The sequence below is a fragment of the Pelobates fuscus genome, chromosome 3, assembly GCF_036172605.1.
Source record: "Pelobates fuscus isolate aPelFus1 chromosome 3, aPelFus1.pri, whole genome shotgun sequence".
Lineage (NCBI taxonomy): Eukaryota > Metazoa > Chordata > Amphibia > Anura > Pelobatidae > Pelobates > Pelobates fuscus.
The window spans coordinates 124209788-124235998 of record NC_086319.1 but is presented as its reverse complement, the minus strand read 5'-3'; the positions used below and the strand labels follow the sequence as shown (position 1 = coordinate 124235998).

The following is a 26211-nucleotide window of genomic DNA, read 5'->3' as shown; positions in this document are numbered from 1 at the left end:
CGAAAGACTCCTGCAACTCCAGAGAAGACGAAGGCCCCAAAATGGCGGCAAGGTGGGAGGATCCCGTCGCTCCGGCGCACCTTCACACGGCGCCTCAGACAGAGACACATTTGCACAAGCACTTCGAGCACCCAGAAGACACTCACGCAGCAGAGCCGACAGCGGACCACAAGCATACCTACAAGCACTGCTCCTAAGGGAAAGCTCCATGGAGACTCAGCACGGATTTCTGGCAGTGACCGGAGCGAGCAGCATATCTACCCACACACCGCCAGTCCGAGGGGAATGCGGTACACATCAGAGCAGCAACTGTCAGCGCGAGGGGAACACATCCACCCCAACAAGGCATCAGAAGAAACACCTCGAGAAGGGGACTTAATGTTAGGGTTCCAACGATGGGAGTCGGCTGACTGCTACATGCAAACATGGAAGACCCCTATAGCTATGGACGTTCAGCAGAGAACCATGCACAACATAGGGGGCGAGTAATGGACAGACCGCAGACCAGTACTTGAAATCCTGTTGGGGTTACTTGTTTGGTGGTTCTGTGGACTTTCCGCATTCACGTATAGTTTATCTATGTTTGTTAGTGTGTTATTAGTTGCTCTCCTCACTCACGCTGCACCTGAGCTTATATGTACTAATTATCATAATAGGTACTTCCTTGTTTTTGCAGCTGAGGCTTAAATGTTTTTGCTACATAAAGCATAACCGCGAAAACGCAACCTTACCCAAAGTTAGCTAAGACTACAAGCCACGAAACGTTATGTACACAGCCTCTGTCTTGATCGATAGATACTAGACAGCATTGTTTAAAGAATGCCCCGCTAAGGAGAATATTTATTGTTGTTTTCAACATAAGAGTGCCAACACATGTCACAGGTAGCTACCCGCTACACACATAAGTAGACGGCCTACAGACCGCAGTCTCCCACCCCCCCCCCCCCACCCCCGCCTGACACCAGCTCAGCCCGAAGAAACATGCTGCCCAAGGGCATAAATTTACAGCCACATAAAGCTCATGGGCCGGGAGACGGAATACCACGTGCAGTTATGCTTTAAGTTTTAATGTTGTTTTATTGTTGGTTAGGCCTAGCACCACGGGTATAGGTGGAGTATGTTATTTTATTATTTTATCACACTCACATAAACTGACCCTCGAAACATAGCCTGTTAACGACAAGCACATTAAGCCCACGAACATGCCATGTGGGCCCACAGTTTAGCATTAATTTCCCAGTCACCCTATCTGTGCTAGACTGAAAAGCTGCTGCAAACACCTACTTCACGACTAAAATGTTCAGATATGTATTAAGCCTGTGGTTACGATGCTTCGTTACTTTTACTACTGATCGTTCAACTTGTTGGTATAACTATGCTACACCTTATTCATATAAAATGAGGCTGATACTCACAGGAGATGCTATATTGTGTTATCCTGCTCCCAACCTGTACAAAAATGTGCATTCCCTACTCTTTATTCTGTACCCCGTCATATATATGCCTCAATAAAAGAAAGATGGACAAAAAAAAAAAAAAATCCATAATCAGCGAAGCCTTTAATTAAAATAATAATAATAATAACAAGCAAGTATTTAACCAGGAAAGGCACATTCAGATTACTCTGGTTTTTAAGTACGTCCTGGGGATGTTAACCTTAGCCCAACATCCAGGGGTTGTTACTATTACTCAATTTAATGGTACTCATTTTATTTACTTCGAAAGGATGAAGGGCTGAGTCAAAAGAAAGGACACGGGAAAGAATTTGGAAAATAAATAAATGCTGGAGAAAAAAAATGAATGCAGGCCACAATAAAAAATAATCCATCTTCTTGGTTGGCTAGCAAGTCATGAGAGAATTGAGACTTCTAGTTAAGTGATTAACCCTAAGTATAAAATTTGCTTTTGTAAATTTGGCTGAATTAGGCCTTGATGTAATATTTCGGGGTAAACTTTTAAAATGGTTTAATATTTAGAAAATGTTTTATATTTTTTTGATAGCTTCATATATTTTTATATTGACACATCTCTGAACATGTTATTTATATAAGGAATAAAGAATATATTACTTTTCCTTCTAAAACCAGTGTTCGGTGAAAAAAAAAAGACATTCAGACAGACTATATAGAAGCAGATTAGGTAAAGTTTATTTTTGTCAACAAAGCCACCTTCAGCTGCGAGCTGTTCATTTTACAGGAATTCTTCTGTAGTTTGTTTCGTGTCCCGCATTAAGAATCTATTGTTCTTCTAGTCTTCTGGCCTTCTTACAGTAATTTGCTATTAAAGGGAAATAAATCTCAGGTCATTACACCCATATACATGCAGTTAGTCAAGTGTATTAAATAAAACATACATATTTTACCTTGTATAATGTGCTGTCAAACATCAATACGTTATTGATACATTATTGTGACTGGGATATCCACCTGCAAAATTTCTGGTATTGCTGGCAAATTAACCCCATTAAGGTATAACTCTACACCTTCTATGGATGTTTACAAAATTACAAAGTGGCTAGCATTTTATGTGTTGGTTTGAGCTTATAGGTTCAGTGTGAATTGCAAACCATGCATTTACAAGATTCAAAATGCAAAGAAGACAGTGAAAGGTGCTTATGTTTGCATGTCTCCTTAAGGACTGCAGACATGGCAAATAATGTATAAAAAGTACAAGCATCCTAACAGTCTCGATTTCAGTGGGACAGTCACTATTTTGGGGTCCTGTTTTTCTTCAGATCCTGGCATCTCATATTTGGGGACACCAAGGAACTGTCCTCGGGCACCAAACCGTAAGTGCCTCATGTGATGTGCTTGTGCTGTGCAACAGGCACTATGGCCACGCAGGGAGCATATCCCCACCGCTCCTCATATGGTCCTAAATGCCGACCACGCAGCCTACCTGTGAACCGCCATTATGGGTGTCACAAGTAACGTGGGTTGCGTACCTGATGATGTCCCCTCAGGGCCCTGCCCACGCCTTCCCAATTCCCCCATCGCAATTGTCAGGAGTTACAAGAGTAGAAAGTAAAAAATGAATACAATACTCCAGCATGCAGCTGAGGAAGGGAGACTGAAATAAAATCTCAAGTCATAACTAACAGAAATAGCAAGTGGATAGCAGATAACTAGAGAATGAATCACAGAACACCATAACAGAGTTATATGTACATTGTGTTCCTAACGATGTACATTTACATACAAACCTGAAAACCAAACAAGGTGTGTTTTGAACTCCCCACAATTCCCACTTTAATAAGTAAACTTGCTTGTGATTATTTGGGATTGCATAAAGTAAAATAAAAACTGTTAAGCAGAATAATAGCAAAATACTAATTAAATTTACCTCTACAGTCACGTTTCCGCGTTCAATTTTCACTAGTCCATATATGATGCATTAAATCACTGCAAACATGGATCTTAAGGAAGTCAACTATGGAATTAAAATATCTATCTATTTATCTATCTATATATTTATCATCTAAGTGTAATTTCAACTTAACTGTTGTAGGCTAAATTGTACAAGTCGATTATCAAGTGACCACTGTTTGCTTTTTTAGTAAACAAAACAAACCATTATTGTTGGGCAGAAATAACATCCCCAGGTTGTACTTGAAAACCAGAGTATATCTGAATGTACCTTTCCTGGCTAAACACATTAACCTTATTTAGCCACCCAATGTCACCCATGTTAACTGCACAATTAAATACAGAATACAATTGAAAATTAGACTGTGTTAAAAAGGATACAAAGCAGCACCTATATCAGAGTATAGATAGAGGACTCCATCAGCAAGAACACTGTGTTACTGATGCATTGATTGTTTTGGGTTTTCGATTAATTTGATGCAAAATTTACACATGGCACCAAATGTGTATGCAAATGCCCCTCCGCTAAGATGGATCACTACGTACTTATGCTCCTGGAAGACAAAATATGAAATACATAGATTAGACTCTCATTTTATACAAGGCAAAACAAAAATATGAAAACCTGATAAAAACAAACAAAACAAAAGCACACCTCCAGAAGTCACTGTTGGGGTCATATTACACTGCTGGGCAAAACGTTCCATGCACCTCACTTTTGGACCGAACATTCGGAGAGAGCCTTTCAGTGATACAAAGACAACGTGTTTCAAATTGGGCTACTGCCAGTGTACAAAGAGTTAGGCAAACATATTTATAGACAGAGGTTACAGCAAAAGTAACATGACAAGATTACATCAGCTAAACACGATATTGTTTATTTAGCAGCCAACAACATGTATTTCTGGTAGCGAGGTTAAAAGGTTATCTCTTTGATGGTCTGCAACAGGGTTTACTTTTAAGCTGACATTTAAGAATTGCTATTTCTAAAATAGTCTGTCCATTTACGTACTTCATTTTTAACCCTTTCATCGACACTTACAGAATATACCTTTTATAAATTAAAAGGTAACTCTCCAATCCCTTTTCCTCCAATTCATCACCCTGCAGCTCACCCACGGCATTTTGCGATACCCCTTTTCAATTTCTTGTTTTTTTAATTATTCAGCGTTTATTGAGAATACATCACAACACAGTATATGAAACCAAAGCAGGGAAAAAAGAAAGGCGACATACATTATACCATAGCTGTTAATTTACGGGAATTCTTCCATAGTCTGTATCGTCTCCCTCATGACGAACCAGTGTTCCCTCCAATCTTCTGGCCTTTTTATAGTAATTTGCTGTTAAAAGAAAATAAATCTCAGGTCACTATACCCTTGAACAAAGAGTTAAAGGACCACTATAGGCACCCAGACCACTTCAGGTCCAGCTAGGTTTAACCCTTATTCTTATAATAGGGTTAATCCAGCCTCTAGTGGCTGTCTCATTGACATTGTGAATGCTTTCCTATGGACTGGCTGAATGCGCGCGTGGCTGGAGGAGAGTCTCCCGCCCGGCGCTGTTGAAAGAGGTAAATTTAACCACTTCCACCCCCCCCTAGAGCCCGGCGGGAGGGAGGCCCTGAGGGTGGGTGCACCCTCAGGGCACTATAGTGTCAGGAAAACGAGTATGTTTTCCTGGCACTATAGTGGTTCTTTAATCAAGTGTATTAAATAAAACATACACAATATTTTACATTGTATAATGTGTTGTCAAACAGGAATACACTATTGTGACGGGTATATTTATCTGTAAACTTCATGGTATTGCTGGCTGATAAACCCTATTAAGGTATAACTACACCTTATTTTATAGATGTTTGTAAAAGTACAAAGTGGATAGAATTTTATTTATGTTGGATTGGGCTTATAGATTCAGTGTGCATTGCAAATCATGCATTTTTAAGATTCAAACTGCAGAGAAGACAGTGAATGAAGTGCTTATGTTTACATGTCTCCTTAAGGACTGCACACATAACAAATAATGTATAAAAAGTACATGCATTCTTGGACCTCGAGCGATCTAGCATGAGGTATATCTTTACGGATAGATAACGCTTTACCCCACGCCATCCCACCATGGGATAAGCCCACACAAGATCCCAACCCCAACGGGACCACACACAACCCATGTAAAGACAGCGCCGCCATCCAGCTCGGTGAAACATCCCCCATCCCCTCCCATCTTCTCTCTTCTCTTCTCTTTTCCATTCTCTTTCTCTCTCTCTTCTGCACCCTTCTGGTAGGGCGAACGCCCACAGGCCGACACTAAACGCCACATATATACTTTAGACGGGACCTGCCCCAACCCGGCAGTATCAGCGGGAAGGGGGGGACAATGCGAACTCCAAGCCTGACCAGAGGGGTTGACAACACCAATAGCTTCCATGAGCATCATCCAAAAGTGTTTTTATTTTCCTGATTATTTTTTAGTTGTTAGTTTTTTGTTTACACAGTTATATCAATATAGCCATTGAGAAGTAGTAGAACAGTTAAGCGCTATAAAATACAGCACCTAGACAAATAGGATTATAAGACCTAGTAGGACAGAGGACACACGGAACCAACAAATAAAAATGAATCCATATGTATTAATGAGACGGCCACCAGGTTCCTCGTCACTTCTGTATTATTATACTTGTCGAAAGCTTTATCTACATAAATGTGCTTTTTCTGTTATGTACCTCCGTTTTGAATGTTGTATTGCGCCAGAGGATTGCCTTTGGGGTACCTCGTGGGCGATTGTTATATGCATATGCACAACAAAAATAAAGATGAAAAAAAAAAAAGTACATGCATTCCAACAGTCTCGATTTCGGTGGGACAGTCATGATTTTGCAGTCCTGTTCTTCAGATCCCTGGCATCCCATATCTGGGGACACCAAGGGCACCACACCACAAGTGCCTCACTTGATGTGCTCATGCTGTGCAGCAGACACTAGGACTAGCACTTCAGCACCGCTTCCCATATGGTCCTAAATACTGGGTGCCCAGTAGGCAGAATACCTGTGAGCCGTCCATTGTGGGCGTCACAAATAACATGAGTTGTGTAACTTATGATGCCCCCTCAGAGCTCCGGCCTACCCCATCCTAATTCTCCCTTCCCATTTGTCGGGAGTTTTGAGAGTAGAAAGCAAAGAATTAATAAAACACTCCAGCATGCAGAAATCTCGAGTCATCCTTAAAGGAAATAGCAAGTGGATAGCAAATAACTAGAGAATGAATCACAGAACAAGGCATAACAAAGTTATATGTACATTGTGTTCCTAAGATTTACATTTACATACAAACCTGGAAATCTGGAATGAGTGTTAACAGGAAACTAAACAGTCCAAATGTTGTAAGCCACTCAAACACGGCCCCTGCTAAGTGGACATTCTAGGAGAGAGCACACAAGACATGTATGGTTTTCAGTAGAATTAGATCAGGACTAATTTTCACTTTTTATTTATTTATTTGGAAGACTAAATCTATAAGAAGTCATGAAACAGGAATATAACCTAAAGAGAAAATACACTTTTATTGTTATCTATATAGCTTCCTATATTTTTGGATATAATGGAGTAAATACGAGCATTTTATTATGATTTTATATAGATGAAATGTTCCAAAATTCTAATCTCCAAATCTTTTCCACAGTTAAAATTCAACTTTCAAATTCAAACCAACCCATAACCCAAAAAAGACAATGGCACCACTTAGACACTCAATATAAGTCTAGATTTACTCTACCTAGGGGCTAAGCTTTTTTCAATTTCTTGTTTTTTTAATTATTCAGCGTTTATTGAGAATACATCACAACACAGTATATGAAACCAAAGCAGGGAAAAAAGAAAGGCGACATACATTATACCATAGCTGTTCATTTACGGGAATTCTTCCATAGTCTGTATCGTCTCCCTCATGACGAACCAGTTGTCCCTCCGATCTTCTGACCTTTTTATAGTAATTTGCTGTTAATAGAAAATAAATCTCAGGTCACTATACCCATGAACAAAGAGTTAAAGGACCACTATAGGCACCCAGACCACTTCAGCTTAATGAAGTGGTCTGGATGCCAGGTCCCGCTAGGTTTAACCCTTATTCTTATAATAGGGTTAATCCAGCCTCTAGTGGCTGTCTCATTGGCATTGTGCATGCTCTCCTATGGACTGGCTGAATGCGCGCTTGGCTGGAGGAGAGTCTCCCGCCCGGCACTGTTGAAAGAGGTAAATGTAACCACTTCCACCCCCTAGAGCCCGACGGGAGGGAGGCCCTGAGGGTGGGGGCACACTCAGGGCACTATAGTGCCAGGAAAACGAGTATGTTTTCCTGGCACTATAGTGGTCCTTTAATCAAGTGTATTAAATAAAACATACACAATATTTTACATTGTATAATGTGTTGTCAAACAGGAATACACTATTGTGACGGGTATATTTTTAACCCTTTCATTGACACTTACAGAATATACCTTTTATATATTAAAAGGTAACTCTCCAATCCCTTTTACTCCAATTCATCACCGTGCAGCTCACCCACGGCATTTTGCGATACCCCTTTTCAATTTCTTGTTTTTTTCATTATTCAGCTTTTATTGAGAATACATCACAACACAGTATATGAAACCAAAGCAGGGAAAAAAGAAAGGCGACATACATTATACCATAGCTGTTAATTTACGGGAATTCTTCCATAGTCTGTATCGTCTCCCTCATGACGAACCAGTGTTCCCTCCAATCTTCTGGCCTTTTTATAGTAATTTGCTGTTAAAAGAAAATAAATCTCAGGTCACTATACCCATGAACAAAGAGTTAAAGGACCACTATAGGCACCCAGACCACTTCAGCTTAATGAAGTGGTCTGGGTGCCAGGTCCAGCTAGGTTTAACCCTTATTCTTATAATAGGGTTAATCCAGCCTCTAGTGGCTGTCTCATTGACATTGTGAATGCTTTCCTATGGACTGGCTGAATGCGTGCGTGGCTGGAGGAGAGTCTCCCACCCGGCGCTGTTGAAAGAGGTAAATTTAACCACTTCCACCCCCCCTAGAGCCCGGCGGGAGGGAGGCCCTGAGGGTGGGTGCACCCTCAGGGCACTATAGTGCCAGGAAAACGAGTATGTTTTCCTGGCACTATAGTGGTTCTTTAATCAAGTGTATTAAATAAAACATACACAATATTTTACATTGTATAATGTGTTGTCAAACAGGAATACACTATTGTGACGGGTATATTTATCTGTAAACTTCATGGTATTGCTGGCTGATAAACCCTATTAAGGTATAACTACACCTTATTTTATAGATGTTTGTAAAAGTACAAAGTGGATAGAATTTTATTTATGTTGGATTGGGCTTATAGATTCAGTGCGCATTGCAAATCATGCATTTTTTTTTTTAATTCTTTATTTTTGTTGTGCAGGGTGTTACATGGTAGCGACATACGCCACATCAGCGTGTTAAAAGATGTACTGGAGTTTGACAGTGGCATGAGGTATTGCACATTTTTTACAATTGTAAGTATAGCTAAACAGTGAAATTAGCAATAGTAAAAATAAAATAAAGTAGGACGGTCTACGCTTAACAGTTCTAGATTAATTATATTAATAGTACGGTTTGTGCTAATAGTATGGTTTACATTGCAAAATTACTTATGCTAGTGTGTTTTCACTTTTTTATAGTTTTGTGTAGATACGTCAAGGATTAGGTTAACATGTCAGTTATACGAGAAGGCAGACAATATACTATTTCGGGTTGTCATACTGACGGTCATAGATTTATAGGATCACACGCTTAACTAAGGTTGCCTTTCTCCTTCTTTCTCCCTCCCTGTGTTAAAAAGCGAGAACAAAGGAGAAAAAACAGAACAAAAACAAACGAGAATGACAACATAACCAGTCACAAGTTAAACAGGCCAGGTAGCTGCTTTTCTACAGTACAGTGCTATCATTTGTGATAATAGACTGATCGTGAGTCCTACCCGTGTAGGACCTGCTGGGCTAGTTACAGACCTGTTGCACTGTACCCACTTAAACTGCTTAAACTGCGGGGCTTTGAAGGGCAGCAGTCAGGAGGATCTGTGCAAATGGTTTGGCACCTAGCTTGGCATACTAAAGGTACTATATCTGCTTAAACCTTCGTAACTTAATTCCTGCTCCTATCTAGTAAACAGTAATATAATGGCTTTGCACATAGCTTGACATATTAAGAGTGTTACATCTGTGTGTTTGGTATAACATCCTATTCATCAGCTCATGTGTGTATCTGCTAAGTGAGAGATATAGCCTATTCGTTAACATGAATGAAGTATACTGGTATCCCCTTACAAAAATCAAGATGAGAGAACTAAACTAAATAAAAAAACAAAAAAAAAAACCCTCTAACAATGTAAAAACGGCAGGATAGCATCCCTCGTGTGTGAGGCTTGCCTGCTTCTAGTATTGTAGTATCTGGCTAATCCTGCAACTCTTCCAGTGAACATGTCGTGCTTAGGGAGTGTGCCCAGTTGCTAAAGTGTTTCATCCTTGTCATGACCAGTCTTAACTAGGTGAGTATGCTGTAGCAAGACATAACAGATTGTGGGATCACTAGCAGCAATTCTTGTCAAAAAGGAAACACTATAATCAATAGCTGTGCTAGTGAGGGAGAATCATTTCAGTTTAACTAAATAATATACTGTAACATTGGCGAAAGTCCCCCCCTGCCAGAGATAGGAGAGTTCGGTGGTAAATGGGTTACAAACCCGACAAGGTATCACGGTGTTCTGGCAGTAGCTGGGGCAGCCGAGGAAAATGCCCACACGGATCAGTTCAAGGTCTGTCGGCTGTGGGGCAGGGTGGAAGGCACTTCAGCCTATGCCCTGTGTGGGAATGTCTCGAATGCCAGCATAGCTGGCCCTGCCGATGGAGTCCCTGGGCCTGATTCCAGCTCTTACGGTCGTCAGCGAGGCTTTCTCTTGTGCACTGTCTTGGTGTGCAGCGTGATCTTTGCGATGGGTAGGAGCCGCTTTCCGTGTCGTTTGCTTGGTGGTGTAACTCGTAGGCTGGAGAGATCGCCGCTGTCGGCACCATCTCGTGGCTGACGTCATGTGAGGGACTGCCGTTCTGTGGTGGTGTCGAGCAGATGGCGCCCGACTTGAGTACTCATCTGGTGACTGAGCTGTTTTCGGCTTGTGTTTGCGAGGGGGATTCCCGCCTATTTGCCGTCGTGTTGCCGGGCGGATCCATGCCGCTACCTCCTTCAGCGCCCTCGTGAAGGCCTGTCTCTGGGTGTGAAGTGTAGTCCACAGACTGGCACACAGCCTGCCGTAGAACTCCTCTATGCGCTGGGGTGGCATGTGGAGTGTGCGGTTCCTGGCAGACTGTGCCTGTGCCGCCATCTTGTTTGGGACTTGGCTGTTTCGTCTCGCTTTTGGTGTTGCTTCTCATGCTGGTCGTGGTGTGGGGGTAATCGTCCCCAGCGAGGACCGGGATGACCCCCGCCGGTCCAGAGGGGGGGGGGTTTAAAGGTGAGTACTGTGAGGGAATCATCCGCGAGGTTGCCATCCAGGAGAGCGGCCGCCTCTCCCTGGCTTGATCACGGTTAGGCCTCAAACTGGAATTGTGGGGACCCGGTGAGTTGCTGGCATATGTTTCATACCAAAATGATTCCCAGGGTCTCCCCCACTCTGTAAACACCTTCCCAGCAGTGTGCGTGCGATGGATCGGGGTATATCCCCCGTTTTAGTAGTTGGTGTGCAGGAGCTGTCGTGAAGCACGTCCACCCTGCTAGGAAGCTAAGCTCCACCCAGCAAATAATGCATTTTTAAGATTCAAACTGCAGAGAAGACAGTGAATGAAGTGCTTATGTTTACATGTCTCCTTAAGGACTGCACACATAACAAATAATGTATAAAAAGTACATGCATTCCAACAGTCTCGATTTCGGTGGGACAGTCATGATTTTGCAGTCCTGTTCTTCAGATCCCTGGCATCCCATATCTGGGGACACCAAGGGCACCACACCACAAGTGCCTCACTTGATATGCTCATGCTGTGCAGCAGACACTAGGACTAGCACTTCAGCACCGCTTCCCATATGGTCCTAAATACTGGGTGCCCAGTAGGCAGAATACCTGTGAGCCGTCCATTGTGGGCATTACAAATAACATGAGTTGTGTAACTTATGATGCCCCCTCAGAGCTCCGGCCTACCCCATCCTAATTCTCCCTTCCCATTTGTTGGGAGTTTTGAGAGTAGAAAGCAAAGAATTAATAAAACACTCCAGCATGCAGAAATCTCGAGTCATCCTTAAAGGAAATAGCAAGTGGATAGCAAATAACTAGAGAATGAATCACAGAACAAGGCATAACAAGGTTATATGTACATTGTGTTCCTAAGATTTACATTTACATACAAACCTGGAAATCTGGAAAGAGTGTTAACAGGAAACTAAACAGTCCAAATGTCGTAAGCCACTCAAACATGGCCCCTGCTAAGTGGACATTCTAGGAGAGAGCACACAAGACATGTATGGTTTTCAGTAGAATTAGATCAGGACTAATTTTCACTTTTTATTTATTTATTTGGAAGACTAAATCTATAAGAAGTCATGAAACAGGAATATAACCTAAAGAGAAAATACACTTTTATTGTTATCTATATAGCTTCCTATATTTTTGGATATAATGGAGTAAATACGAGCATTTTATTATGATTTTAAATAGATGAAATGCTCCAAAATTCTAATCTCCAAATCTTTTCCACAGTTAAAATTCAACTTTCAAATTCAAACCAACCCATAACCCAAAAAAGACAATGGCACCCCTTAGACACTCAATATAAGTCTAGATTTACTCTACCTAGGGGATAAGCTTGAGCTTGAAGCTGGTCTTTGGCCTGATCCTGCCCCTAGCCCATCTTTCTGGCCTTTTCAGGAATTCCTGCCAGGGCTTACACTCCCAAGAGATACGTTGGGCCCAGATCTAAAGCTGGGACCATACTTCCTCCCCACCATGACAATAAAACCCCAGAGATACATGGATCCCCAGACCAAGATAAGTACAGAGATTACATGAAACAGACTCAGAGACATATGACGATACATAACTGCATAAATGCAAGGTGTTTTTAAACTCCTCACAATTCTCACTTTAGAGGAACACTATAGGGTCAGAAACACAAACATGTATTCCTAACCCTATAGTGTTAAAACCAACATTTACCCCCCATGGTCCCCTCTTGCCCCTCTAAATATAGCACAATCTTACTTTTTATTTCAGTCTGCTGCTGCTGGCTCTGCCCCTGATCTGCCTGCTTTGCTTACATCATCAGAAGTGGTGATCTGAACCAATCACCATGATTTCACAGGAAAGCATTGGATTGACTGAGACTGTCAAGGAGGAACACAGCCCTCGCCAATCAGCATCTCCTCATAGAATTGCATCGAATCAATGCGTCTCTATGAGGAAAGTTCAGTGTCTCCATGCAGAGGGTAAACATAGAAACATAGAATGTGACGGCAGATAAGAACCATTCGACCCATCTAGTCTGCCCAATTTTCTAAATACTTTCATTAGTCCCTGGCCTTATCTTATAGTTAGGATAGCCTTATGCCTATCCCACGCATGCTTAAACTCCTTTACTGTGTTAAACATCGAATGGCAATGCTGCACACTGTGCAGCACTTCCCCAGAAAGATAGTGGCTGGGGAGGTGTCCCTAGGCTGTATTCAGAGCCGGCTCTCTAATTAGGTGGTTTAGGCGGCTGCCTAAGGCCTTGCACTGGCTGGGGCCTCGTGGCCGCCTAAACCTCCTGAGGGCAGACTGTGTTGGTTCCTCGGTCAGTGACTGAGGAGCCAACAACAGGAGGGGGCCCGGTGGCTTGCCCGGTATGCCGCCGGGTGCGAGGCCCCTCCTGCCTGCCCGGCCAGCCATTGCAGACACAGGTCTGCAGCTCCACAATGAGCAGAGCTGCAGACCATGTGTCTCGAAAACTGGCTGATCAGAGCGTTGCCACGGGTTACTATGGCAACACTCTGACAGGTCTCGCGAGATACAGGGTCTGCAGCTTTGTGGAGCTGCAGACCGGAAGTAATGGCGACCAGACCACCAGGGATCCCACTGGACCACCACGCAGCCCACACTGGACCACCAGGGAGCCCACTTGACCACCAGGCAGCCCACACTGGACCACCAGGGAACCCACTGGACCACCAGGGAATAAATTAAGGTATGCAGTCCCCTCACCATCAAACCCTCCCTCCCTCAGCATCACCCCCCCTCCTTCAGCATCACCCCCCTCAGCATCACCCCCACCCTCAGCATCACCCCCCTCCCTCAGCATCACCCCCCTCCCTCAACATCACATCCCCTCCCTCAACATCACCCCCTCCCTCTCACATCATCCCCCCTCAGACCCACATCACCCCCACTCCCTCACCATCACCCCCTCCCTCTCACATCATCCTCTCCCTCTCAAATCACCCCCCTCCTTCACACCATCACCCCCTATCTCACATCACCCCCTCCCTCTCACCATCAGCCCCCTCCCTTTCACATCATTTCCTCCCTCACATCACCCCCACTCCCTCTCACCATCACCCCACTCCCTCACCATCACCCCTTCCCTCTCACACCATCCTCTCCCTCTCAAATCACCCCCCTCCTTAACACCATCACACCCTCTCTCACATCACCCCCCTCCCTCTCACCATCACCCCCCTCCCTCTCACATCACCCCCTCCCTCTCACATCATCCCCCTCCCTCTCACCATTACCCCTCTAATACTCTCTCACAACCCCCCTGTCCATTTAACCCCTTCGCCCTGTCATTCGCCCTCACCTTGTCATAGTCACCAGGGTTAAAGTAGGGGAATTAAATAGTTTGTTAGAGAAGGGTTTATTGAGTGCTTGGTAGGTCATTTTTGACAGTTGCAGGAAAGGAGTCATGAGGTGGGGGATGAGAAGCCTGCTGACAGTTTAATTGGTACGCTTTAATGAAGAAGTGAGTTTTCAAAGATTTTTTGAAGGAGTGGAGGCTAGGTGAAAGTCTGATTGAGGAGGGAAGGGAGTTCCACAGAATAGGTGCAGCCCTAGAGAAGTCTTGAAGGCGAGCGTCAGAGGTGGGGATCCGGGCAGTGGATAGGCGTAGGTCTTGGGATGAGCGCAGGGGTCTCGACGGGACATACTTGTGTATGAGGGAGGATAGGTATGTTGGAGCAGCATTATGTAGGGATTTGTAAGCAAGCGCCAGAATTTTGAATTGGGCACTATATCTAACTGGAAGCCAATGCAGGGACTGACAGAGCGTGGAGGCGTGGAAGGTGCGACCGGACAGGAAAATAAGCCTCGCAGCCGCATTCATTATAGATTGCAGCGGTGCAAGCTGGGAACATTTAAGACCGGTGAGAAGGGGATTGCAGTAGTCGAGGCGAGAGAGAACAACAGCATGAACCAATATCTTAGCCGCGTCCGGCGTTAGATATGGGCGGATGCGCGCTATGTTCTTGAGTTGGAAGCGACGGGATTTGACTATCGATTGGACATGGGGAGTAAAAGAGAGGTCAGAATCGAAAAAGAACCCCTAGGCCTGCGAGGTAGAGGTGATAGTAGCGCCGTTGACTTGGATGGAGACAACAGGAGTAGCAGCACTTGAGGGAGGAAAAACAGGTTGAGTTTAAGGAAGTGAGCAGCCATCCAGTTGGAAATAGCAGAGAGGCAGTCAGAAACACAAGTCAAGGTGGGCGGAGAGAGATCAGGGGAGGACAGGTAGATTTGCGTGTCATCTGCATATAAATGATATTGGAAACCAAAGGAGCTGATGAGTTTACCAAGGGAGGCAGTATAGATAGAGAACAATAGGGGGCCGAGGACAGATCCTTGGGGGACGCCGACAGAGAGGGGTTGGGGAGAAGAGGCAGAACCAGAGAAAGAAACACTGAAAGAGTGCTGGGAGAGGTAGGAGGAGCACCAGGAGAGAGCAGTATCCCGTAGACCAAAGTTACGAAAAATGGGAAGAAGCTGTTGATGATCAACAGTGTCAAATGCGGCAGAAAGATCAAGGAGGATTAGGATAGAGTATTGGCCGTGAGATTTAGCAGCAATTAAATCGTTGGATACTTTGGTCACAGCAGTTTCGACAGAGTGACCAGCGCGGAATCCAGACTGAAGGGGGTCAAGCAGAGAGTTGGATTCGAGAAAGTCTGTCAATCTGGCGTACACAACTCTCTCGAGGATCTTGGAGGCAAATGGCAGTAGCGAGATAGGGCGGTGGATGGGGAGTTAGGATCAAGGTTGGGCTTTTTCAGAATCGGGGTTACGGTTGCATGTTTGAAGGGTGAGGGAAATGTGCCAGAGGAAAGGGAGAGATTGAAAATGCTAGCGAGAGGAAGAGCAAGAGAGGGAGACAAAGTGCGGATGAGATGCGAGGGAATAGGATCGAGGGAGCAGGTGGTGGGGCGGGAGGACAGGAGCAGAGCAGAAACCTCTTGTGCTGTAGCAGGTGCAAATGTGCATAGGATGGCAGGGGGAGTGGGGTTGGGTGATGTAATGATAGGGGTAGGAGAGAGATTAGAGATCTCTTTCCTGATTGTAGAGATCTTCTCAGTGAAATGAGATGCAAAGTTTGTGGCGGAAAAAGTGGTGGAAGGAGGAGGAGTCACAGGGTGAAGAAGAGCATCACAAGTGTGAAACAGGTGTTTGGGTTGATGGGACAGTGTGCTTATGAGGGTTTTAAAGTAGTTTACCTTTGCAGAGGAAAGAGCCATGCTGTAGGAGCGCAGCATAAATTTATAGTGGATAAAGTCAGATGCAAAGTGAGACTTTCTCCAGCAGCGTTCAGCAGTTCTGGAACATTTTTGGAGGTAACGGGTCAGCTTAGTGTGCCAGGGTTGTAGTTGGGGGTGCTTGCTGCGTTTAACTGTAGGAGGTGCCATGATGTGAAGTTGAGAGGAGAGAGTGGAGTTGTAGAGTGAGGTTGCAGAGTTAGGGCAGTTGAGATTGAGATGGGTAAAAGGAGTGTTTGGAGTGTGGTGGAGAAGTGCTTGAGATCGAGGGAGTTGAGGTTTCTGCGAGGTTGGAGAGTTGATGGTGGTGAAATTTTGGTATGGGGTATGCAGATGTTAAATGTTGATGGTGGTCAGACAAACGAAATGGAACAGTGGAGAGATCAGAGGTGGTACAGAGATTGGTGAAGATGAGGTCAAGAGTGTTTCCTGCAGTGTGAGTTGCTGAGGAAGAAATCTGTGTGAGTCCAAAGGAGGAGGTTACAGAGAGCAGACGAGAGGCATCAGGGCAGTTGAGCTTGTTGATAGGGATATTGAAGTTCCCAAGTATGAGAGAGGGAGTGCTAGAGGAAAGAAAGTGGGGTAACCAGGAGGAAAAGTGTTCAATAAATAGTTTAGGGTGACCGGGGGGGGGGGGGGGGGGGGGCGATAGATGATGGCAATTCTTAAAGGAGTGGGCTTAAAAAGGCATATAGTGTGAACTTCAAAAGAAGTAAAGGATAGGGCAGGGGCAGTGAGGATAGGTTGAAAGGTGCACTGAGGGGAGAGAAGGATGCCTACACCACCTACTTTACAGTCGAGTCTAGGAGTATGGGAGAACTGTAGACCACCGAAACATAAAGAAGCAGGAGTAGCGGTATCGGATGGGGACAGCCAGGTCTCAGTGAGTGCCAGTATTGTGAGTGAGTTAGAGATGATGAGGTCATGTATAGCTGTAGACTTGATGTTACTACAAATGGAGCGAGCGTTCCAGAGTGCACACTGAATTTTGGTAGAGGAGGATAAACTGCAGGGTATTTGGAGGAGGCTTGCATGGTTTCTAGTTATTTTGGTGTGAGCAGATGAGGTGTGGGGCCCTGAGTTGGGAGAGACGTCACCAGCTGCCAGAAGTAGGAGGAGAGATAGTGACAGGAGGTGTGAATGGGTTTTATATGGGCGGCGACTAGGGTGAAATTGGGTTAGAGCAGGAGAGAGAGAATAGAGAAATGAGTGCAGGGCTTGAGATGAGAGAAGGGGGGAGTGTAGCAAAGAGGGATTAATGTAAATGTAATGAGTGTGTTGTTGAGGGAAGTAGGTGGAATGGGATATTTTGATTCTGAGGGAGATAAGAGAGAAGGAGAGGAGGAGAGTATAGAGCATTGCACTGTTCAGGTTTGATAGAAGTGGTCTTTTAAAACTGTGACTGTGGAAGACAGAGATGATAGGGTCAAAACAGGACTGCAATAAAAGCTATGGAATGGAGATGCACAGAAGAGGTGAGGATTGGTCAAGCAAGACATTTGGGTGGGTATCAATAAAATAAGGGGGGGGAGCAAAAATAACGGAGAAAGTCTTTAGCGATAAGCAGAATGTTGAATAACATTTAAGTTAACAAACCAGTGATGAGCAGGACAGGAAGCAACTAGCCTTAGCATGCAGGACAAGACAAACTGCAGAATATATGCATGTATGTATGAGCAAACACACACACACATATACATATATATATATATATACACATATACATATATTAAAGAACAAGCACACCCAGTTAAGATACAATGACAAAGAAATAGTGGTTAGAGATACATAGTTTAAAAATATGCAAGTGGTTAAAATTCAATACAATTATAGTGTCCAGTATTAAGAGTAGATAGTTTCCTCCATAGTCTACAATGCACAAAGGCTACAGGCAGACCCCTATACATACAACACACTTCAAGCAGCTACCCCATACGCATACATGCTCACAGGCAAAAACGCAAACATGCTCACAGAGACATACATTCACACACACACACAATGATACTCTCTGTCAGACACACTCTCAGGCACATACACAGGTAAACTGTGCATCAATGTGTATATGTGACAGCATGCATGTATTGCAACTCTATTTTATTTACTCTTTTGTTAGTGGGGCCTCATGTTTGAGTTTCACCTAAGGCCTCATAAAGTCTAGAGCCGCCTCTGGCTGTAATGTAAACTCTGCACTTTCTCTGAAGGGAAATGGTTATATTCATCAGAACAAACGGAAGAGAACAAATAAGCTGTAGTTTTTCTGGTGGCTATAATGTCCCTTTAATAAAGAAACTTGCTTGTAATTATCTGGGATTACATAAAGTAAAATAAATATTGTTAAGTAGATTCTCAGTGAAATACTAGTAAAAGTTACCTCTACAGTTGGGTTTCCAATTTCACCTTTCACGAGCCCATATATGACGCATGAAAACACTGCAAGCATGTTATCTTAAGGAAGTCAACTATGACATTTAAAATATCTCTATCTATCTATCTATCTTTAATTACAACTTGTGTAGCTGTTGTAGCCTAACTTGTAGAAATTGATTATGAAGTGACCACAGTTTGCTGTTTAGTAAACAAAACAAACCATCATTAGCCTCTTTACCCCTTAAAGACGCTAGACCTACATTTTTCATCATTGCAGTCCTCCCCATAAGGACCCAGGACGGAAAATGTCTGTCCAATACTAAAATTAACCTCAGTTTGCCACAACTGCGGCAGTAAAAAACACTTTTAAAAAGTTTAAACAAAGTTTTAAAATAGTAAAACAAAAGTTGTTAAAAGTTTTAAAAAAGTTTAATAGTTAAAAAAAAACTTTTAAAAAGTAAAAATAACATTTTAAAAAGGGGAAAATGCATATTACCTCTACACTTGGTACAGGCTAGCAAACAAATGATCCCACGTTAAGGTTTAAAATATGCCTTTTGAAATACCCTTGGATGTCTTCTTTAAGAAATAGTATGTATTTTTGGGGTACTTGGAATAAGCAGCCTGCTAAAATATTTCAAAATAGAATAGGGACCCATCAAAACCATCTATGAAAATTCACACTTAAAAATCTGAAATTGACTGGTCTCTTTTACAGCTCTGTAACATACTGTGAGCATACTTAGGGGGAATTAATGACAGTGGCACTTATCAAATGTGCAACATTCCCAGCAAAACTGCAACATGAATGTAAAATTTTTTTGTTTTTTTCTCACCACATAATTTGAAATAAATTGGCCAAAAAATGGTGGCAAGTAAAGGTATAATATATGCCTAAAAAGATACCATGGAGTGTCTGCTTTCTCAAATGGAAGGTCTTTGTGGGGTGATTTGAACAGTCAAACTGCTATAATGCCACAAAATCAGATATAGGACCATCTATGAAAATTCCAACTATAGAAACTGAAATACCTTGGTCTCATTTATGGCATTGTAGCTGACACAGAATAGTGGCAAAGGGGTATCGTTGTACTCAGCAGATGTAGCTGAACACAATATGAGTTTCTGTACAGGAATAGCAAACACCAGCTTTACGAAATACACATTACAAAAACCTTGTTATATGTGTATATGCCAAAATAGAGAAAAAAAACTCAATTTTACTCCAATATTTAGCAGAGATTGGCAGTGAAATTACTACGTAAAAAGTGTCAAAATAACCTTAGATAAATAGCCTGTGATTTCTACTTTATATTAATATATACTTTTGTATGGCAATTTTGTTTTCTGTGATGGGAATTAAAATTCCAAGACAAACATACCAACTTCTAAAATTGTTTCACATTGAAATTTTATTTTAGACCTTGTAGTTTGTGACCTGTAACTTTCAAAATAAACTGAAATCCTACACATATTATGTATTTTGTAAATCAAGACACATAAATGAATTGATGTTGAATTGCTTTTGCAAATCTGGACATATTATGCACATGTTATTATTGCCAAAACTTGGGAGGGGGGGGAGGGGGGAATTAATTTTTCCCTGCATTATTTTCATTTTGTTTTCGTAATAAATGAGAATTTATATATGTATATGTCACATCAAAGTAAAGCCCTGTTTGTCGTCTAAAAAACAGTGTATAATATGTGTTGGTACAATAAATGAGAGAGATGCAAATTGCAGTTGAACACAAACAGCAAACAATGAAAAAATTGCTTGTGTCTTTAAGGGTAAGACAAGCTTCTGAAGCTGTGTACTTAAGGGGTTGAAGACGGAGGCAATTGTTCTGATCAAAACAAAACGTAAACAAAACCTGGAATTTGCGCTATATGTCTGTTCAACTGTAATTTACCTTTTTCATATTAAATTCACCCACACTTATATATCATTTTGTTCAGGAGAAACAGGGCTTTCATATCATATCAAATATTTCTATATGAAATATAATTTAATATGAATAAAATTGTAAAAAAAAACTTAACTGTGAATGTCATAATACTGTTAGCTTTTACAGCAATAAAATACACATATTTGTATTCAGCGATGTCTAACGAGTACAACAGTACCCCCTATGAACAAGTTTTTGGGTGTTTTGGAAAGTTACAGGGTCAAACATAGCACGTTACATATTTCAGTTTATACACATTGAAATTTGCCAGACTGGTTATGTTGCCTTTGAGACTGTATCATAGCCCAGGAATGAGAATTGCCACCATGATGGCATACCATTTGCAAAAGAAGACAACCCAAATGGGGTATGTTCAGTCTTTTTTAGTAGCCACTTAGTCACAAACACTAGGCAAAGTTAGCTTTCATATTGGTTTTTGTGTGAAAAATGAAAAAAACTAATATAAATGCTAACTTTGGCCAGTGGCTACTAAACAAAAAACTGGACTACCCCACTTGCAATACTGTACCTTGGGTTGTCATACTAATCTGGCAAATTTCAATGTGAAAAAAACTGGAATACAAGCCTTATATTTGACTCTCTGACTTTCCAATACAGTATAAAACCTGTATATCGGGAGTACTGTTATACTCGGGAGACTTCACTGAACACAAATATGAGTGTTTCAAAACAGTAAAATGTATTACAACAATATCATCCGTGAGAGTGCCATTTGTGTGTGAAAAAGGCAAAAAACTTCACTTTCACTGATAGTATCATCGTTGTAATACAATTTACCGTTTTAAAACACTAATATTTGTGTTCAGCGAAGTCTCCTGAGTAAAACAGTACCCCCCATGAAGTTTTATGGTCTCTTGGAAAGTTGCAGGGTTAAATATAGTGCTTGCTAATTAAATTCTCTAGACTTTCTTTTTAATTTTAATTACTAAAATCACATAATTATGTTAAAAGATTACATAAATATACACATAGAATTTTTTTTTATATATATATATATATATATATATATATATATATATATATATATATATATATATGTTAAATTCTATGTGAATTCCATTCTAAGTATTTTTTACTACCTATATAAATATTAATATCAAAGTACAGTACGATTATTTTTTATTATTTAAATTATTTATTTTATTATTTTATTTATTATTGTAATTAGATTTAGATGTGTATATATATATATATATATATATATATATATATATATCTTATATATAAATATGTGTAATTTTATTCCAAGTGTATTTTAATACTAATATATGTAATTATATTAACATTAAAATACACTAAGTATGACTTAGTATATATACATGATATATATGTATATATATATATATATATATATATATAGCTATTGCTGCCATGTGATCGTTCTTTGAGCGCGATCACATGGCCCCCAGGGGCCTGAATTGCCCTGGGAGGGCTGTCTGGGCTGTCAGGCAGTCCTCCCGAAGCGAAGCGCCAGGAAGGTAAGTATCCCAGGCGCTCCAGGGCTCAAAGCCATTACGGCGTTCTATGCCGCCACAACGGCTTTAAAGCCCATTTAAAGTGGGACGGCATAGAAGCCTGTAACGGCGTTAAGGGGTTAATTAAATTTAGTCCACAACCCTATTAACCTTATTTTGCCACCTATGTCTCCTGTGTTGAATTGTATATAGAATACAATGAATTACAAATTAAACCGTGTTAAAAAGGATACAAAGCAGCATCAATAACAGACTATAGACAGATAGTCCCATTCTTATTAGACATATGGTATTACTGATGCCTTGATTATTTTTTTTTTCAATTAAAGTGAGGCAAAATATATACATGGTACCAAACATGTATGCAAGTGCCCCTCCAATAAGATGGATCACTACGTATGTATGCGACTGGAAGACAAAATATTAAACATATAGGTTAGATTCTCATTTTATACAAGGCAAAACAAAATATATGAAAACCTGGAAAAAAGTGAATTGTCCCACCTTATACCAAAACCACACATCCAGAAGTCATACCTACAGAATGCAACTTTTACAAATTGAAAGGAAACTCCCATCCCATTTCCTCCAATTCCTCACCCTGCAGCTCACCCAGTGCATTTTGCTATAACCTTTTTAAATAAATTTTGTAATCATTCACGATTATTGAGAATACAGCACAATACAGTACAAGAAACCAAAGCAGGGAAAAAGAAAGGCAATATAGAGCAAAACATGACAGTGTGGAGTACTCATGGATTTTGTGGTGTGGAAAAAGTATCTACAGATGGAATGGATTTTAGCTTATAGAGCTTTGGGAATTTTAAACTCATTTTGGGTGTGGTGGAGGGATTGACAGAGACCCTTTACAAATCTCCAAAACATAACCAAACTTAACATTCATTTTTTTGCCGCTCGTTTTTTAAATTTTTTAAATTTTTTATTTTTTTTATAATTGCGTCGTTTATTTTGTTTTTTTTATTTGGCCTTTTTGGGGCTGAAAAAAGAAGATTTTAGAAGAAAGAAAACATCGAATGGTAAGTTTTATTTTGTTTTACAGGTATTTAGTTAAAGGTCCCCCCTCATTATTTTTAGGGTGAGGGGGGTAGGTAGGGGGATATTTTTTATTGGGGGGGAGGGGGTGACTAGGGGTTTGGGGACCCCTAGTCACCTGGGGGGACATTTTTTAGGGCCCCCATGCCGCTCAGGGGTGGGGGCCTGAGCGGTGGGTGGGGGCAATAGGTTCCCCCTTTACTGTGCTTTGGAACTTCGGCACTTTGACACTTCGGAACTTCAGCAGTTCAGCACTTCGGAACTTCGACACTTTGGAAATTTGGTAATTTCGGAAGTTCGGGACCTCGGCAATTCGGCACTTCGGCAATTCGGCACTTCAGCAATTCGGACATTTGGAAGTACCCGAATGTCCGAATTGTCCGAAATTCGTCTGAATTCATATTCGGATCGAAACGAATTGCAGAGTATGTGTGTAATACAGGTGGTTAGTCCCAGTTTTAGGGATTCTGACTCCCTGCTAAATAGTTCCTCCAGGAGTTATTGCAACAACCTGATATCTCAGAACTATGACTCTTCTTCAATAGTACCTCACATCAGCCAAACACTGAGTGTACTCGCAAATAGCTCTTACAATTCTTAAGCTTAGTACTCTGGGTAGTTGTGGAAATATTATTTTCTGTGCCCAGGAAAGACCACTCAATGTCCAATTGAGATATGCAGGTGATAACCCATTTTGTATAACATGTAGGACTGAATTCCTACAGCTATTCAATACTGTAGCTACACCTTGTGGCCATTTTTGAGAATGGTACAATCTTTATTCATAGTTGTTCCTCAAAGTAGTTATCTTTTTTTTGGCTTTTGATCAAGATGTTTCTCAGCCTTTTATGAAGATTGAGTTCACTGGTCAATAATAGATTACATTTTTGCAATAAATAAGGTTTTATCAAACAAATCTATGGGAAATATATTTTCTGGTCTTAGTCATTGCACACTGAGCTGAATTCCTCATTAGTTGATCAATGACCAAATATTACTTGTGAGTTTGTGTTGTTGTAATTTTAAATTCAATGAGCTTGCCATTTGGTTAAATCTTAATTATTACATGTTTCGAATTTACTCCAAGAACAGTGAACATTTTTGCCACATTATTACCCACCTGAAAACACCCAACAATCAATATCCCAAAGCACCATAGCCAACCAAAGACGAGAAGGATCTTGTTGGAACATGATGAGCTGGTGTTATTTATCTGGCTTCTCAGCTGCATCAATCTGAACATGACATAAACTGTAATGATTCCTAAAATCAAATTAAAAGAATTAATGGCAGACTTTCAAACCAACAATTGTGAGTTGTTTTTTTTTTTAAATCCCAAAACACAGTGAGTTTTTCTTCTGAGATTGAAACTGTTCTGAAGAAATAACTTGAGGAAAGAGATGGATTATGAATGATTTATAGGAAAGTAAATCAGTCTGTATAAATATTATGAAACACTGAACACAGATCATACCAAACAGTACCAAACAGTATTTCCAGCCAAACTTTCACTCCCTCCTACATATAATACATATTAGAGGAATTCTTGTTATCATATAAGCTCAATGTGCCATATAGGGAAGTTAGCATTCTATTACCCTCACAGGGGTTCTATTGGTTATATTTTGGCAAGAGGCAGCTGTCCTTACTGGCAGCAACTTCATCTAGACTTCATTGATGATAGTAGCCACCAGCGAACACAATTTCTGACCCCAACCGGACCTTATATTGAAAGAGGATTATATGACTTGCTGTTCTTCTAGCCTTTACAGCTAGTTATAGTTACTTGTGTGGCCCATGCATCAGTATTCATCTAGTAATCATACAAGTCGCTATTTTAACTCTTCTTTTCTCTTATTTCTTCAGAAGCAGAATATTGTGTATTGATTGTAATAGTTCTCATTGGCAACTAAATCAATAAACCGATTGAGACATGAAAATAGATTTCAAGGGGCGGAGCCAAGCTTGAAAGTTGCATGGTCCATGAGCTCCTGCAATATCAGACTCAAACTTACCAAATTCACAAGTTTGGCACCACCTAACCGGCAATATATCGGCTTACTGGGCCAACCGATACCGGACCAACATAATGGGATGTAAATCAAAGAAGCCCAAGCCGGATAACCCGAGACAGGGCCCAAACATAGCTGAACTGCTACGCCAAACACTTAAAATGGCCGCTTACCCGGAGACCTTCTCTGAACTCTCAGATGACTTCTCCTCAGGAGAAGAAGCTGTAGATCTCCCCCTGGAGCCAGCGCCTGGGCCAGCGACCCGGAGGGCAGACACCTCGCCAGTGACTATGGCAGTTTTCAAATCACTGCTTGCCAATCTCCAACGAACCCTTCAATCGGACGTAGCTTCCCTCAGGGCTGACATCCATGGCTTAACCGGGAGAATCGGAGCCCTGGAGACAGAATCCACCGGCCACGCTTCACAAATAGCTGCTCTGCAACTGGAGGTACAAGGCCTCAAAAGCCAAAATGAAGGGCACGAGCGCCAGTTTGCGGCACTCGAGGACGCAAGATGGGCCAATAAATACAAAATCCGGGGCATCCCGGAGTACACTCCTGCGGAGGAAATGCCACACATATTGAGGTGCCTGCTAACGGCCCTGCTACCGCCACGACAAGCCAAGACAGCGCAGTTGGACGTTTTTTTCCGTGCCCCGAAACCAGCTAAGGCACCCGCCGAGACACCCCGAAATCTTATCATACGATTTCAACGCCACAAAGACAAGATGGCGGTAGTGGCGGCGACCAAGGAAAACTCACCTTACCAGTTTGAAAAGATGGATCTATCATTCTATGCAGACCTCACTGGGATCACACTTGCTTGGAGAAGATCCCTCAAGCCATTCACCACGCTGCTGCGGCAGAATGATAAGGGCAATGTTTCAAGCAGATGTGGCGGTGGTCAGAGAAGAGGTAGCCAAACTTGCCACCAGTGTGGCCAGCACAGAAGCAGATATGGAGACTGTGAAAGTGGCACAATCTGCTACAGATTCAGTTCTGCACACGGTCCAGAAGAGCAATGCGGCAATACTTAACCGTTTGGCTATCCTGGAGGACAAGACAAGGGCGCGAAACGTAAGACTCAAGGGGATCCCTTAAACCGTCACAGCCGAAGAAATGCCTCATTATCTCAGGCGGCTCATGACGACGCTTCTATCACCAAAACAGTCGAAACAGGTAGCA

The 26211-nt window shown here is 41.9% G+C and overlaps 2 long non-coding RNA genes across 3 annotated transcripts; both read right to left on the bottom strand.

Moving 5' to 3' along the window:
* Positions 1-2169: 2169 nt before the first annotated feature.
* Positions 2170-4178, bottom strand: LOC134600889 (uncharacterized). The gene is made up of 4 exons (XR_010090386.1): positions 4021-4178; positions 3747-3919; positions 3343-3401; positions 2170-2277 (listed from the first exon to the last, which is right to left on the bottom strand). It is a non-coding gene; the product is annotated as an uncharacterized LOC134600889 (long non-coding RNA).
* Positions 4179-4676: 498 nt separating this feature from the next.
* On the bottom strand, positions 4677-22451 carry LOC134600890 (uncharacterized). Of its 2 annotated transcripts, XR_010090388.1 has the most exons (4): positions 22195-22451; positions 18521-18579; positions 6698-6784; positions 4677-4708 (listed from the first exon to the last, which is right to left on the bottom strand). It is a non-coding gene; the product is annotated as an uncharacterized LOC134600890 (long non-coding RNA). The 2 variants fall into 2 exon arrangements; XR_010090387.1 differs by lacking the exon at positions 4677-4708 and having other exon boundaries at positions 6618-6784.
* Between the last annotated feature and the right edge of the window lie 3760 nt (positions 22452-26211).